The 17,891-nt window shown below is 43.3% G+C and overlaps 1 pseudogene; it reads right to left on the minus strand.

The window, feature by feature from the left end:
• Positions 1-12,902: 12,902 nt before the first annotated feature.
• On the minus strand, positions 12,903-16,065 carry LOC114309101 (tetraketide alpha-pyrone reductase 1-like; annotated as a pseudogene).
• Between the last annotated feature and the right edge of the window lie 1,826 nt (positions 16,066-17,891).

Genomic DNA, 17,891 nt, shown 5'->3' on the forward strand with positions numbered 1-17,891 from the left:
AGAAATCGCTATTTTAAATCGCGCTTTTAGTATAAAAAAATTTTCTGAAGAAAACGCTATTTGAAATCACGCTTTCACTGTGCGTATAAATTTTTTTTTTTTTTAGAAAACGTTATTTCAAATAACGTTTCTATTGTCAACACAAACCAAAACCAACCCACACTCTGACACACTCACACACCCACACCCACACCCACACCCACACCCACAACAACACTGTAGCATTGAAATAATATAATTTTTATATATAATAATAATTTATAATAATCAATTATATAATTTTTATAATTTTCGTAAATATAAATCATTTTTAGGTTATAGATGGTTTGATTTATAATACGTATGTAAGGGTAAAAATTTTTATAATCAAAAATAATTTATAAATTATCAAAAATAATTTATAATACGTATGTATTATAAAATTTTTTATAATAATTTATAATACGTATATATTTACTTTAAATAAATTATATATAATACGTATGTATTATATATATAATTTTTATATATTTATATATTTACTTTAAATAAATTATTAATAAATATATAATAATTATTTTATAAAATAAATTATTAATAAGAATTATTGATTGTAAAATAAATTGATTACTTTATAAAATAAATTCATTATAATTTTTATCAGTAATTATTTATTGTATATTTTTAAATAATTTATAAAGATTATAATCAATTTATAAATAATTTTTGCAATTTTTATAATCAATTTTTACATACGTATGGCAATAATTTTTATAAATTATTTAAACCATACGTATGTAAGGGTAAAAAATTTTAGGTTATGGATGGTTTGATTTATCATTTATCAAAATTTTTACCCGTAAACCATACGTATGTAAATGTGAAGATGGGTTTACTGTAAATGTAAATGTGAAGATACGTATTAAATTATTTACATACGTATTAATTATAAATTTTTATAAATTATTTTTGAATAATACATACGTATTATAAAATGTGAAGATGGGTTTACTGTAAAAAATTTTAAATCAAAAATGTAAAGATTTAAATAATACATACGTATTATAAATTATTATAAAAAAATTTATAATACATACGTATTATAAAATTTTATTAATAATTTATTTTATAAAATAATTATTATATATTTATTAATAATTTATTTAAAGTAAATATAAAATACATACGTATTATAAATTATTTTTGATAATTTATAAATTATTTTTGATTATAAAAATTACAAAAATTATTTTTGATTATAAAAATTTTTACCCTTACATACATACGTATTATAAATCAAACCATCTATAACCTAAAAATGATTTATATTTACGAAAATTATAAAAATTATATAATTGATTATTATAAATTATTATTATATATAAAAATTATATTATTTTAATGCTACAATGTTGTGGGTGTGTGTGGGTATGGGTGTGAGTGTGTCAGGGTGTGGGTTGGTTTTGGTTTGTGTTGACAGTAGAAACGTTATTTGAAATAACGTTTTCTAAAAAAAAAAAAAAAATTTATATGCACAGTGAAAGCGCGATTTCAAACAGCGTTTTCTTCAGAAAAAAGATTTTATGCTAAAAGCGCAATTTGAAATAGCGATTTCTTAATTAAAAGCGCGTTTTGTAATAGCCCTTTCACTATTCATCAAATTTTGAGCTCCAAACAATGAAAACGCGATTTGTAATAGCGCTTTAGCCTAGTTTGGGAAATCCGTCCAAACTAGGCCTAGTTTGGAAAATAAGATACAAAAAAGGCTTAATATGGGAAAAGCCCCAATTAATTCTCTTATCAATAGCTAGAAGCAATTATCAGACATGTTATTGGACTCTCTCCAATCTTCCATCAGACTGAGTCATCCAGTCCGGCCTAATGGGCCTGTTTTTAGGTCCCGCTTCGATAATCTGAATCGTTCATGTTTTAAGATTTATCGAATACATCATCTCTATAAAAAAAATTAAGTTAATCGGATAATATAGACCACATGTTTGGATTAATTTTGTATAAATCGTTTATTCTCTCATCGTTTATTTTTTTTATACAAAATTGATCCAAACACGTGATTATCGTTATCCAATTAACTTGATTTTTTGTATGAATGATTTAATCGACGAATCTTAAAATATAAATAGTTCAAATTATAGAAACAAGGCTCAAATGTGAGTCCACTAGGTCCCACTGTACCTCTCGAGTCCAATGGAGAAATGGAGAGAAGCCAGTCTCATTGCCCAATCCAACGGAACAAATTCAATGATAAAATGAATGGAGCTGATTTATTAGTAGACATAGAATTATTTGATTGGTTGGATTATAGCATTGAATTGAGATTATTAATTCATAAAATTCACATTTCAATATTTGATTATAATTTTTGTTATCTAAATTAGTTTTCGATAGACATTCTATTCAACAAAATTAAACATATTATGAAAATTTTTTATTTTCATATTCATTGCAAAACAAACGTGATCTCAATAATATAGTTGGATAACCAATCATTCACTAATCTATCTATCTATCTATTTATCTATCTATATGTACGGGGAGCAAATATTCCGGCAAGCCCGTACTCCTTTCTTCCGAGCTCCGTTTCCGTCCGATCACCTGCGAGCAAATAACGGTGAGCTACCCGGCGGTGTGTGGCCGGAAAAACCCTCCGACGATCAAGTTAGCACACACCTTAGGATGGAGAGAGAGAGAGAGGAGTGTTTGAGTGTAAGAATTCCTTACAAAGTGTTCGTCTGTCTGCATATGGGGGGCACAGACATGCTTACATACCCTCTGCGCCCCATATCCACTCCCAGTCATCTCCTGACACGTGGCTCCGCTATCCCATCTGTCAGCATAAACCTTGCTGAATATCACCTAATCTCAACTGCCTGCCTTCTCAGCTGGAGCTCGGCAACCGAGCTTCTCTATCCACGGTCGTGCTGTGCTTCATACCCAAGCACTTCACGGGCTAAGCCCAAGGAGGACCGGGCTAGGCGGCATCGCGGCAAAGCCTAGCCCGGGGCACCTCCTGCGGTCGGCCTTCCTACCGGTTTAAACGATTACCTCGACTGACCATGCCTTTCCAGGCGCCGGTCATTAAGCTTGACTGGCTCCACCATCGCCTGATCAAGCAGCTCGGTCCAACCGAGCACTGCCTTGCCGAGCAGCTTCTTTACGGTCTAGGGCAGCACGTGCTTGGCCCAACTCCTGGCAGCCCATCTCCTGGCGGATCGCCGGTCATCTCGGCCCCATGCACCATTAGGCTCTCAACTTGCTCGACCGTTGCCTCGGCCCAATTCCAGATCATAAATCTTCCTCTCAATTGCCCCTTAATTCCGTCCGCGCGAGCGTGACTGGGATTACCTATACTTCGACCGGGGTAACATTTCTTCGGTCTTCAAAATGCCAAAGGGCGACCGGGCTAGTTAACATTACTGTCTGCAACTTGCCCGGTTAAACTCCTCGGCTGACGTCCTCTTCTTTGAAAGTAGCTCGGTTGGCTCTTCGACTCTTCAACCTGTCTCTTCAGTTCTGACGTCGCCATAAATGGTGACACGTGGCGGGCTGCCATTGGTTCTCGAGCAGCCAACCCGCCGTTTTTGCCAGAATTTTGAATTTGGGCGATCTCTCCTGTCTATACGTACAAGACCCTTCTAACTCAATTTCCTCCTACTGTCATTCTGCTATCCGACTCGCCAGAGCTCTAGCATCTTCCTCCAAGCCCCGCTTGCCATTCTTTGCGTTTGTGCTCGAAGGACAAGTAGTTGCCCCTCACTGGTAAGACCTTCCAACCCTCTTTTGTTGCTATCTTCTTAAATATTTCTCACATTAGGGCACTAAAACATAGTTCTTAGGTCGTAGCCATAGAAATTGTCCAAAACCTGCCACTATTCATGGTGTTCTTCGTTTTTCATGAAGAACACTGAAGAACTGGGGTAGACCGGGCTCCTGGTCTTCCTTTGATCCAAAAAACCAATCTAACCGAGCAAATAACATGTTTGTCTCAACCCCAACAAAAACCGAGATAACAAAAGGAAATGGTCGCTCAACCGGGCTAACAACTGGTCTGCTTGGGCGACTGAGCTCTTTAGTTAGCTTAGACGACCGAGGCGGTTTGGCACTCTTAACGACCGAGCTAAAGTCCAGCTCCTTCCGCGCGACCGCGCTCACACTTACACTTGCCATCCTTTTCCTGCAGAGTCCAAGGGAACCACTGTCCATTCCTCAGGCTCTCAAGACCGAGCAATTACCAATTGCCACTGTGCCAAACACCTCAGCCGAGCTACCTTAGTCCGGCCACAAATGGGGAAATTCCGCTTCCTAGTGGATACTCCGGCCGCGCTAGCTGCATTCAGAGAGGAGTACGGCATCCCGGCCGATGTCCATCTCGAACTGGTAGAAGAGGAGACAACACCCTGGGGCAGACTAGACCAATGCCCCTTCACCGTGCTGTCAATTGTCGAAGGAGGCCTCCGTTTCCCACTAAACTCACTTATCACCGAGTTCCTCCGCCGCACCGGGCTAGCACCTACACAAGTGTCCACCAACACTTATCGAATTATCAACGGCGTTCATGAACTAAACAATCGGCTAGGCACCAACTTAGGTCTAGCCGAGATATTGAGGCAATACACGATGGGTCACACCGGTGACGGCGTAGCTTATTACTTGAAAATCAGACCGGGCAAGGAAAAAATTGTAACCGGCACCCCGGATAAAGATCTGCACGACGACGATTTTTTCTGGGTGTCGGGCAATTACGAAACAGCCGAGGTGCCGGGCTGGTTTATAAGTAAGAACTTCGGTTCCTCATGTAAGCCGCTCAAACTTGCTCGGTCAGCTTACCACTTTATTCTGTAATTAACCGGTTTTCCTGTTTCTTTTGCAGCAATCCAAGCCTTGCAAGCCAACTATCAGTTTTCCAACGTAGAGGCAATTCGGACCGTGCTTCGATATTCCCACCGAGATTGCAACGATTTGCTCAGTTACACTCCGACCTACAGGTACTCTGCTCCGCGCCGGAGCAGAGTAACAGACTTCCTCCGTGCTCCTTCGCCACCTTCAGACCCTACCCTTCCTGACATCCCCTTAATCCGGTTGACAGACGAACAAGAAATGGCCAAAAGAAGCCGAATCAAAAACCTTCTTACTACAACCTCGGCCGAGATACCGAGCGTCGTCGCCCGCTCCCCGGCTGCCAGTCAATCAAGCGCCGCTGTGGTCGCCTTAGCTTCTCCAGCCGCCGGGCAGTATAGCCAAGAAACACGCCGGGCTGGCAAAAGACCACAGGCAGATCCCTCTGCCGAGCTCATCGTCGAACTGATAACCGAGCAACCTGCCGACAGGGTCAGCTCCATCCCAGCATGGCGGCCGCAGCTGAAGCACCGGGGCAAAGAGATCTCGGCAAATGCGTCGGTCACAGGCGACAAGGAGCACTTGCTTGCCTTCGACCTCTCAAAGGCTCTGCTGCTACCCAGCGACGTGGTTGGAAGCGACCATGTTCCTAACACCCGACTGGTCAAATCCGCCGTGAAGTCCATGACCAGGGTAAGAAGTTCAATCTTCTGCTTCAATTTTCGCAAGTGTTTGCACGGTTTCTTCTCTGATCAAATTCTCATTTTGCAGGCCATCCAAAAGCAGCACTTGGTCATGGAGCGCATCCACAGGCTTCGGCAGAAGGCGAGTGATACCGCCAGCCAAGTCGAAAGCCTCCAAACCGAGCTTGGCCGAGCAAGGTCATCCCTCGAAGCCGCCAGTTCCGACAACAACCGACTGCTCGGCCAACTTGAAGCAGCCGAAAAAGAGAAAGACGGGCTCCGGGCTGAGCTCGACGAGCTTAAGAAGTCCAGGAAAAAAGACTGCGAGGACGCCAATAACGCCGGCTTTAACGAAGCCGAGGAAAACTACAAGAAACAAGTCTTTGCCACCCAGGACATTTACTTCAAGGCTGGGTGGAAGGCTGCCTGTCAACAGCTCGGTCAGGGTCCTGACACTGACGTATTTTCCTTTCCACCGGCTGTCTTCTTACCGACCTACCTCATTCCCTATGCCAATGACACCTTCAGCGCGCTGCAAGCTGAGGCCGAGGAAGGGCTCTCGGTCGAGATCATGTATTATGATGCGTTCAAGCAGCTCAAACTCTGGGAGACAGACTTGGCTCCGGCAACTTCGCCACTGGTTGGTTTCAACTTGCAGCCGGAGTGGCCCTTGGGAAAGATTATCCTACCGGTCAAAGCAGGATCCGTGGTCAAGCAAGTGGAGTTTTGGGTGCTACAAGTGCCTTCGACGTACAACCTTATCCTTGGAAGGGGATGGCTTCACGCTATGCAAGCTGTAGCGTCGACCTACCACCAGGTGATGAGATTCCCCTCGGCTATGGGGGCAATCGAGGAGATTTGGGGCGATCAGGTCATGTCCAAGCAGTGCATCGTGGCGGTCAACGAGAGCCGAGCTGCCAAAGGATTCGTTCAAATGATTGAGGCACCGGAGGACCAGGGTGTCTTGGATGATGTGGGCACCAAGGCCGAAGACAAGGTTGTTGAGGAATTGGTTGAGGTGCGAATTGATACAGAACAGCCGGATAAGTTCTTCTTGCTCGGCTCAAGTCTCACGGCCATAGAGAGGACCGAGATGGTTGAGTTTTTGATGGCCAACATCGAAGTCTTCGCGTGGTCGCCTTACGACATGCCTGGCCTCGATCCAAGTTTTATCTGCCATCACCTCAATGTTTTCCCTGGAGCAAAGCCAGTCATCCAGCGAACAAGAAGATCGGCACTGCATCACGCTGAGGTAGTTGCAGAGGAGGTGAAGAACCTGCTTGAGGCACGAGCAATTTAGGAAGTGCACTACCCTCGGTGGATTTCCAACATAGTAGTGGTGCCCAAGAAGAATGGAAAGTGGCGAGTTTGTGTCGACTATAAGACAGTCAACCGAGCTTGTCCCAAAGATAGCTTCCCTTTGCCGCGAATTGACCAGCTTGTGGACTTGACGGCTGGACATAATAGGCTCAGTTTCTTGGATGCCTACCGCGGCTACCATCAGATCGCCATGCATGGGCCTGACCGAGAGATCACCTCTTTCACGACTCCAAGGGGACTCTTCTGCTACCGAGTCATGCCTTTTGGTTTGAAAAACGCCGGGGCAACCTTTCAGAGGATGGTGACCAAAATGTTTGCTCCTTTGCTTGGCCGGACAATAAAGGCTTACATTGATGATATGGTGGTGAAGAGCCGACATGAGGTAAACCATTTGTCCGACTTAGCCGAGATGTTTAATGGCAAACATCTTGGTCACCATCCTCTGAAAGGTTGCCCCGGCGTTTTTCAAACCAAAAGGCATGACTCGGTAGCAGAAGAGTCCCCTTGGAGTCGTGAAAGAGGTGATCTCTCGGTCAGGCCCATGCATGGCGATCTGATAGTAGCCGCGGTAGGCATCCAAGAAACTGAGCCTATTATGTCCAGCCGTTAAGTCCACAAGCTGGTCAATTCGCGGCAAAGGGAAGCTATCTTTGGGACAAGCTCGGTTGACTGTCTTATAGTCGACATAAACTCGCCACTTTCCATTCTTCTTGGGCACCACTACTGTGTTGGAAATCCACCGAGGGTAGTGCACTTCCTGAATTGCTCGTGCATCAAGCAGGTTCTTCACCTCCTCTGCAACTACCTCGGCGTGATGCAGTGCCGATCTTCTTGTTCGCTGGATGACTGGCTTTGCTCCAGGGAAAACATTGAGGTGATGGCAGATAAAACTTGGATCGAGGCCAGGCATGTCGTAAGGCGACCACGCGAAGACTTCGATGTTGGCCATCAAAAACTCAACCATCTCGGTCCTCTCTATGGCCGTGAGACTTGAGCCGAACAAGAAGAACTTATCCGGCTGTTCTGTATCAATTCGCACCTCAACCAATTCCTCAACAGCCTTGTCTTCGGCCTTGGTGCCCATATCATCCAAGACACCCTGGTCCTCCGGTCCCTCAATCATTTGAACGAATCCTTTGGCAGCTCGGCTCCCATTGACCGCCACGAAGCACTGCTTGGACATGACCTGATCGCCCCAAATCTCCTCGATTGCCCCCATAGCCGAGGGGAATCTCATCACCTGGTGGTAGGTCGACGCTACAGCTTGCATAGCGTGAAGCCATCCCCTTCCAAGGATAAGGTTGTACGTCGAAGGCACTTGTAGCACCCAAAACTCTACTTGCTTGACCACGGATCCCACTTTGACCGACAGGATAATCTTTTCCAAGGGCCACTCCGGCTGCGAGTTGAAACCAACCAATGGCGAAGTTGCCGAAGCCAAGTCTGTCTCCCGGAGTTTGAGCTGCTTGAACGCATCATAATACATGATCTCGACCGAGCTTCCCTAATCGATCAAGATCCGTTTAACATCAAATTCCTTGACGCGCAGTGTTACTACTAGGGCATCGTTGTGCGGCGTCTGGATACGCTCTAGATCCCTTGAGGTGAAACTAATCACGTCTTTTTCTTCAGTCTTCCCCCTTTTGATGGCAGGCTGTACCGACAAAACTTCCCTCATATGTTCTGCCTTTTTTATCATGCCCCGGAGTTCGCAAACACACTCCGGTTCCACGATGCCGTGGATGACATTAATAACTCCCTGTGGTGGTGCGTCTCGGTCATCCTGTCCCCTGGGATCGACCGGAGCCTGATTCGGCTTCACGCCGCCATCAATGTAAAGGTCGAGGTGCCCGGCCGCGACCAGCTCTTCTAAGTGTTGCCTCAAAGGCAAACAATCCTCAGTCCGATGGCCTCTCTCCCGATGAAATGTGCAACGATACCGTGGATTGTAACCCTTTTGTCCATCGCCCAACTTAGCAGGAAACCGGACATACTCCTCGTCTCGGATTTCACTAAGTATGCGATAGATTGGAATCTTGAAGACCGTGGTTATGCCAGTCCTTGCCTTCAACCTTCTGTTTGCGTCCGCTACGTCATCTCGGGGGTAGTCATCCCGATCATTCCGACGTCCTCTACCCCGGTTTTTGCGATTCGAGCCACGGTCCAATTTCTCTACTCGGTCACTTGAGCGGCTGGACTCTTGCCCAACTGCGTGCACTTTGCCTGTTGTCTTCTTGTCTGTTGCTACCGGAGTTGCCTTCACGGTAGAAGCTGACGCGTCATCCTCTACTCGAATGTGCTCATTGATGCGCTGCATGAGCTGGCCCATGGAGGTCGGTTGGTGCATGGTAAGCGAGTCCCGCAGTCTATGGCCGACCGGGAGGCCACGCTTATATTGCGTGATTGCAAGGTTGACCGGGCAATCCAAGATCTCGTTGAAGGTTTCCCAATACCTTAAGTTGTATACCTTCAGTGTGTCGCTCGGTTCCATCTTGACACTTAGCAAGTGATCGACTTCCTTTGGTGTTTTTGTGTTGGTTTTGAAGTGTGTAACAAACGCCTCGGCCAACTGATGCCACCTTTGTATGCTCCCTTCCGGCAACCTCTCGAACCACTTTAAGCCCAGCTCGCCAAAACTTGACGGGAGGATTAGGCACATAAGTCCATCATTTCGTCGATATCCGGCCATAACCTGTTGGAAATGGCTTACGTGCATGTAAGGATCAGTTTTTCCGTCGTAGAGAGTGAACTTAGGCTGGTGGAAGCCTGCCGGAAGCGATGTTGTTTCTATTTTTAGGGAAAAAGGGATGGCACTCAGCCTGGTCAAGTCCGTATCTTCATAGAGTGGCACCGCTTGGCGGGGTGGAGGCATTCCAACCTCCTCGCTAGAGTAGACCCCGTAGGATAGCCGCTGGAACGCCGGTATTCTCTGAGCTTCGCGCCGGCGAGCCTGCTCCTTTAAAACCGCCCATAAATCCTCAGAATGAGCGGAGTAAGAGTACCTCGACGTCGTCACCGAACGTGAGGGTTTGTACGTGCTGTCTTGTGCGCTAGACTTTTCTGCATGCGCGTCGGGATCACCAACCTGGTAACTTCTGGTAATAGATATGGACTGAGTGCGTCGCTGACTCTGACCGCCTGAACGGCGGGATGGGGTGCGCTCACTGTGGTCACCCACTCCAGCTACACATTTCCCTTTGACATGCCACTTCAGATCCTCCATCTCCGCCGCCATTCGCCGGATGACAGCGTCTTAGTCCCTCAACTTATTTTCTAGACGTCTGGCGTGTGAGTCTCTCCTCCACCGGTGACCGTCTGGACTCCGTGAATGACCATGACTTCTTCCGCGCTTATCCCGCGCGTCTCCTAACTGTCCTCCGGTGGGCGTCCCCAAGTCTGCCATTGGATGGATGGCGGGAGGACCTTCTCTCCTTCGGGTGAACTCCGGGGTGGCTCCGTCTATGGCAGACAACGGAAACTCGTCGTTGTTCGCCATGGACGGCGATCAGATGAACCTGGAAGACAAGGTTTTGTCTGTCAAGATTCCCACAGACGGCGCCAATTGTGCGGGGAGCAAATATTCCGGCAAACCCGTACTCCTTTCTTCCGAGCTCCGTTTCCGTCCGATCACCTGCGAGCAAATAACGATGAGCAACCCGGCAGTGTGTGGCCGAAAAAACCCTCCGACGATCAAGTTAGCACACACCTTAGGATGGAGAGAGAGAGAGAGAGAGGAGTGTTTGAGTGTAAGAATTCCTTACAAAGTGTTCGTCTATCTGCATATGGGGGGCGCAAACATGCTTATATACCCTCTGCGCCCCATATCCACTCCCAGTCATCTCCTGACACGTGGCTCCGCTATCCCATCTGTCAGCATAAACCTTGCTGAATATCACCTAATCTCAACTGTCTGCCTTCTCAACTGGAGCTCGGCAGCCGAGCTTCTCTATCCACGGCCGTGCTGTGCTTCATACCCAAGCACTTCACGGGCTAAGCCCAAGGAGGACCGGGCTAGGCGGCATCTCGGCAAAGCCTATCCCGGGGCACCTCCTACGGTTGGCCTTCCTGCCGGTTTAAACGATTACCTCGGCTGACCACGCCTTTCCGGGCGCCGATCATTAAGCTTGACTGGCTCCACCATCGCCTAATCAAGCAGCTCGGTCCAACCGAGCATTGCCTTGCCGAGCAGCTTCTTTACGGTCTGGGGCGGCACGTGCTTGGCCCAACTCCTGCCCGGCCCAACTCCTGGCAGCCCATCTCCGGGCGGATCGCCGGTCATCTCGGCCTCATGCACCATTAGGCTCTCAACTTGCTCGGCCGTTGCCTCGACCCAATTCCAGATCATAAATCTCCCTCTCACTATACATTATATAAGCAAAATGAGATTTTTAGTGAAAAGAGTTAAGAGAGGTCCAAGTGTTCAATCTAAATTTCTTGATTTTTCAATTTAAAAAATAATTAATAAATCACGCACTAACACTTTCTATTTTAAACAAAGAGTGCATTCTTTATTTCTAAAATCATTCATTCCTTACCATCAAACAAGGAAAGAGTGTTCCAATTAAGAAAAAAATAATGAATAATACTATATGCGCCATTGGTATATCAATCAGTATACTAACAGATGGTGTAGCATAATTTTAGAAGTTTTGAGTATTTTAAATTTGTATAATGGGTGGGGTCGTAATTTTTTTATCTTCAAATTCAAACTTAATTTTTTTTATCTTTATCTTATATTTATAGAATCTCACTCTTACTCTTCCTTTTCAATTGAGTTTATTCGATCGAGTGTATTTCAAAAAAATTAATTAGTCCTGCGTATTTATATAAATATAGTGAAATCACTCAAATCTATTATTTAAATACTCATCTAAATTAATATTATAGTATTTAGTTCATTTTTAACATGTTTAGTATTATTTATCACATTTTGTTACTTGCCCCTGCATGCATAGCACGGGTTTTACGCTAGTTCTATATATTGATAATTCTTCACTATTAATATTAAAGAGAGGTTACAATGTGCACCCGTGCATGTGATATGCTTTTCATAATTTTTTCACAAAATTTCATAACTTAAACCCAAAATATCATAATTTTTTCACTATAAATATCATAACTTTTTTTCATTGAAAAATGTCATAACAAAATCTCAAAGTGTCATGACAAAAATCACAAAATGTCGTGACAATATCGTTCTTAACTTTAAGGTGCGCATCATAAATTCACTATTTATAAATTTACTACAAAATATCATAACATACATTCCAAACAATCATAACATTCATCATAAAAAATCATAACTGTTTTACAATGTGCACCATTTGAAAGAGTGCACATTGTAAATTTCTCCTTAATATTAACCATGTTAATTAAGGCCATAAATCCTTAACCAACCAATCATGATGGAGATTATTTTGGTAATGGTATGTGGGTATCATAATAACAAAATGAAACCAAAAGTTCTATATAGATTATTAAAATTTATTTATTTATTTTAAATCTTAATAATTTATGTAATTTTAAAATTAGGACTCTCTTTGATAAATATGATAGGGTATTAAATCAATGAGTAAATAAAATTTGTTTAATTTGTTAATCTCTGTAGTGTATGTCAAATAAAATATAATAAAATAATAAATTTAATATTTCAAGAATTTTTTTTAAAGACATCAAATTTTGAAATACTAAATTACCACAAACTTTCAAATAAATTTAACATCTCTAAATTTGAAAATTTAGGTGAAAATATTAAACACATCCATACACCAAAAAAACATGTATAGAGATTTACATAGCTCGGTAGAGAGTACACGTAGGGACAAAAAATAACAACAAAATTGACATTAATATGTGAATTCATATTAGACAGTTCACAAATTTCAATTTCTACAGCACAATTTCTTTTTGTTCACCGTGCATTCCATTTATAGCATGAATTTGTAGGAACTACAAGAAGGAAGGTGTGAACTACAAGAAGTAAACTAAAAAAATTCAATAGATGTCAGAGCAAGAAAAAATTCATATTCAAAATATTGTAGGATGTTGCTAGTAGGTGTAGCTAGACTAGGCTAAACAAAGATGTCCTTGCGCCATTAAAGACGCAATGCAATCATCGAACATCTCTTCGATACACTTGAACTTGAATCTCAAACTTCTCAACTTAGAAGTGTTCAACTTATAATATGGCCTATCAAGTGCCTCGAACTTGAAATATAGGCCACATGTAAAAATCATCAGTTCATCAATCACTATTCCATGTACACATATAATCCATACATAATTGCTATATATAAATCTCCCCTCCCTTGATCATAGGATAATAAATACTCTCTTGTCACGAAAATTGAATATTTTCTTACGAACTTTCATAAATTTTAATATTATGCATGTTTTCACTTCAAAAATGTCGTCAAAATTATAAATTAAAAAAAAAAAAAAAAAAAGATTTGGACCTTGGAACATCAATATTACAAGAGCAATGGAAGGTTTTACAAACTAATAATCTAAAATAGAACAGTTTAATGTTGATAACATTAATCTCTACTGAGAAAACAATACCAATCTCTTGGGAATGGGTACTGTTGGATAGCATCGAGACAACATGGAAACAAGCTCATTATTGTCGACAACAACTGAGCTACAAAGGTATCATCCATGCACATTTTTATGCTCATAAACAAGGATGTGGCAGAGTGCTACATCATCAATGTGCACATATCCCATCCTTCCATGCCAATGAAATTTCTCAGTCTTTCCTATTTATTTATTTGAAAGATCAAACACAACCAAACTGTAAGTCAAATAAGTAAATTAGTGAAGGGTTTATAAATAGTACTGTCATTGTGCTTCCAAACTCCAGTTTGGTTACAAATACAAGTAACAAGATAACAGTTACTTAACACCACTGACTGAACTTTGGAAAGTGAAGAAAAATGGCAAGGGGTGAACGGTCACCAGATCGATCTTGTTATACTTGCAGAATTCCCATGCAGTCCTCTCAGCTAGGGTTTTAGATAAAGTATACCAAATCTTTCATATATAATAAACCAATTATGAGATGAAGGCCATATACATAAATATATATTAGTTAATGCAGCTGCAGGTAAGAGGCTGGTGTGATGAGTTTCAAATAAGTAGTGTGATATTATAATTTGTTTTGCTAGTACATGGAAGCAGGCCTATATAGTAAAATTGCAATGTTGGAATAATTTTAATTGGATAATTAAGATAATATAATTAACCTGGAGTCTTTCACAGAGCTCCAAGATGATTCATCCAAAGGCACATTTGGGTCGAAATCATCTCTTGCCCTTACGGTTGAAGAAGATGACGTGAGAATCACTCGATTTAGTGATGGATTCTTCTTACATGAACTCAAGATGTTCAATGTACACATTATTCTAAAGAACGCAAACAAGCATGCACATTCAAGAGAGGAAGCAGAGATGATCCGGTTAGAGCATGCACCTTGAAACAGGTGGGTGGTAGTGGTGACGGAGGGTATCAATCTCCCAAAGAGAACTTCCTGTACACATGTTGCCAATTGTTGGGCATTTTTATCTTCTGAAAGACATAAAATGCTAACAAGAAAAGAAGAATAGCAGTCAAGAAGAATGAAAATTCATACATTAATCATACAGGATATTTGCAGACTGATGAAGGCAGGACAGTTACCAGCTAAATAGTGAAATCAAACGAATAACATGGTGTAAAAGGTACAAATTTGTAGGGCCCGTAATTGTCAATAAGTAGGACTCCCGGGTTTTTGTAGACTTCACAACAGATAATAGCAGACAAAAAGACATCAAATATCCATAAGCCACAGGGAAGCATTAAACTGAAAATTGCTTCAATCTGTGCATCCTTCTCACAGGCCAGAAAGCTGAATGGATCAACAAAGTACTCAAGGTGACTAGCTACCAATGAAGTCTACTCCCAATTAGTTGGGATCGACAATATGGATCCATCTCAATGTCCTCATTTATAAATACATACTAGAAGGCTACACAAGTGCGATGCATGTACAGAAAAGATGGCCGTAACCGTCATCTAAGCAGTTGCATAAGGTTAATTTGGATATGAGAAAATGCGTGACATAGCTTCAAAACATGTTCTGAATTGTGTGCTTTATATGATAGAATATATATATTGTTTTAAAATAAAGAAGCAGAGCAAGAGAAACAATAGAAGCAGGTTCAAGAAAGTACTAGCCTTTATAAGGTCTTCCAAACTCAAACAAAAACACAAACGCAGTTATGCATATTCAAGATTTCTCTGCATAAGATTAATTTGGATATGAGAAAATGCATGTCATAGCTTCAAAACATGTTCTGAATTGTGTGCTTTATATAATGGAATATATATATTGAGAGGGTAATTTTGGTGAAAATTAGGCCGAGCTATGCGATGGACATTATGACCCAAAGCACGAAGGGCTGGGTAAAAAGGCTGTAAGATTACTCCGGCCCAAGAGAGGTAAAAGATTACTCCGGCCCAGAAGAAGTGTAAAGTTACTTCGGTCCGGAAGCAACCTGTAGTTAGGCCGGTCTCAGAGTTAGTTCGGTTATAACGTATTGTGGTTAGAACGGTCATAACCTTGCTACTCGGAAGCTCGGTCTAAACATACCATGGGTTGTACATGAGAGAACCGAGATAAGGAGGAGTAAAAGGAAGAACCGAACTAAGGATAGTTCAGCCTACTCTGTGGCTCAGCATAGCCAGTTTTATTTCGGTCATATTGTGGTTCGGCCATGGTAAAAACCATCTCACTTAGTTTAAGCAGTGAGGGGGGTGTTGAAGGATAAGCATTATCCTACAGGAGTATGAATCCTAGGAGGACTCTGCATGGAGGAGTAGAAGTCCTACTAGGATTGTGCCACACGAAATCTATAAAAGCTCACAAACATCACCTTTGGAGAGGTAACACACAACTTTGCTTTCTGAATACATAGAGCTTTTGTCTATTTGTCAAGTTTACCAACTTAGGCATCAGAGAGGTTTCCGGCACACACCCGCCGGCTAGCTCACGTTTGTGTTTTCAGGTGATAAAGCGACGATGTACGGAGGAGCGCAGACTTGGTCAACAGGATTATACGAGAAGGTTTATTTCTTTCCCGTACAATTGGCGCCATCTGTGGGAAGTGCAGACAGAACAAAACCTCTTGACTAAAAGCTTCTCCTCTTTACGAACAATGGCGCATATTGAAGAATTGCCGCATTCCGCCATCGACGGGCAAACTCCAGATGGGGGAGCAAGGCGTGAAGGATTGCCTTCTATCCCTTCCATGGCAGATTTGGAGCCCCAATGACATAACCCCAGGAGAGATACTAGGGGAAGACGGACTCACAGCCCCCGTCAATCTCGCTCGCAAAGTCCTGACAGGCAAAGACGGAGGATTGATCCTCAAGCTTTGGAAGATCGCGTGAAGGGGCAAGACGAATTGATAAGGAAGATGGCGGCCGACATGGAGGCGTTGAAGCGCCAAATGAAGAATAAAGAAGTGGCGACAGGAGAGGGGCGCAAAAACAAGACGCCCCCTCGCCACTCAGAAAATTGTAGTAAGAATACCACACCCTCGCAAAGAGAGAGTAGAAGCCTCAGGACAGGCGATACTCAATCCTGGTCTTTCAGAACTCGTCACTCCAGGTCTGAGAGGACGAGATCTGAAAGATCATACACTGAAGGAATCACGTATTGGCCCTCACATACGCACCAAACCAGATCTAGACAGACGGAGTTACCCAGATCATCCAACTTACGAACCGTGCTCGAAAAAAAAGCACGATGCAAGGAGGATGCCAGGGCACGGGATCCGCACAGAGTTTCTGCCTTACAGCGGTTGGCTCCTCGAACGCATGGAAGCGTCGAGGTTGGAATGCCAATACCGCGCCCTGCCTACGAACCAACGGACAAAGCATTAGCAAGACTACAGACTTCGCCGTTCGTTCCGGCGATTGAAAACGCGCCCCTACCAACAGGCTTCCTTCAGCCCAAATTTACTACATATGAAGGGAAGACGGACCCCTACTCACACTTGAGCCACTTTCGCCAGGTCATGGCTGTATATAGGCGAAACGAGGCCTTAATGTGCATACTCTTCCCATCTAGCCGTGGCGACCTAGGCTTGACTTGGTTCGAGAAACTTCCAGAGGGCAGCATAGCCTCTTGGGCGCAATTGGCAGAGGCCTTCGTAACAAGGTTCTGAACAAACACCAAAACCCCAGTAGAGATCGACCCGCTACTCGCCATCGACATGGGCAATAAAGAGACCCTAAGATCTTACAATAGTCGCTACTGGGAGACATTCAATCAGATTGGGGACTGCCCCACCAATCTCGCCATTGCACAGTATAAAAGAGGCCTTCCAGTCGGGAACAAACTAAGGGACTCGATCACCATGACGCCACCCCTCACCATGGAAGCCCTGATGGAAAGAGTGCATCAGCACATCAGGGTGGAAGAGGATGACGCACGTGCCAAAGCAAAATCTGGTGCGACCGCAATACCAGAAAAGAAAACCCCAGCAAAGGTCAATGCAGTAGATCGTCAGAACAGAAACGGACGTGGCAGACGAGATAACGGAGAAGACCCGGATAAAAGATGGTTGAGAATCCGCACTGCCATAACCACGGTGTTCAAAAAACCGATATATCGGATTCTGAGCGAAATAAGAGATGAGCCTTTCGTCAAGTGGCCAGCCAAGCTAGGAGAAGCTCAGAAGGACTATGACGAAAGATCACGGTGCACCTTCCATAAAGAAAAGGGACACCGCACTGAGAATTGCACACCATTGAGGCAACACTTGGAGGAATTGGTAGCAGCAGGACACTTGGATAAATACATTGAAGGAGGAACGCAACCAGCCCCCCAGGATCACAATAACCCCAATGGGATGCCAATCAACGCCCCGCCTCAAGGCATTATCAATGTGATACATGGAGTCTTTGAACCCGAGCGTGTATGCGAGCTCAGAGGATCAATCAAAAAGGCAGAACACTTAAGAGAGGTGCTAAGTGCCCAACCTGCCACCAAGAAGGGGAAGACAGAGGCAA

Source organism: Camellia sinensis, chromosome 11 (genome assembly GCF_055761805.1).
Source record: "Camellia sinensis isolate YWXY chromosome 11, ASM5576180v1, whole genome shotgun sequence".
Lineage (NCBI taxonomy): Eukaryota > Viridiplantae > Streptophyta > Magnoliopsida > Ericales > Theaceae > Camellia > Camellia sinensis.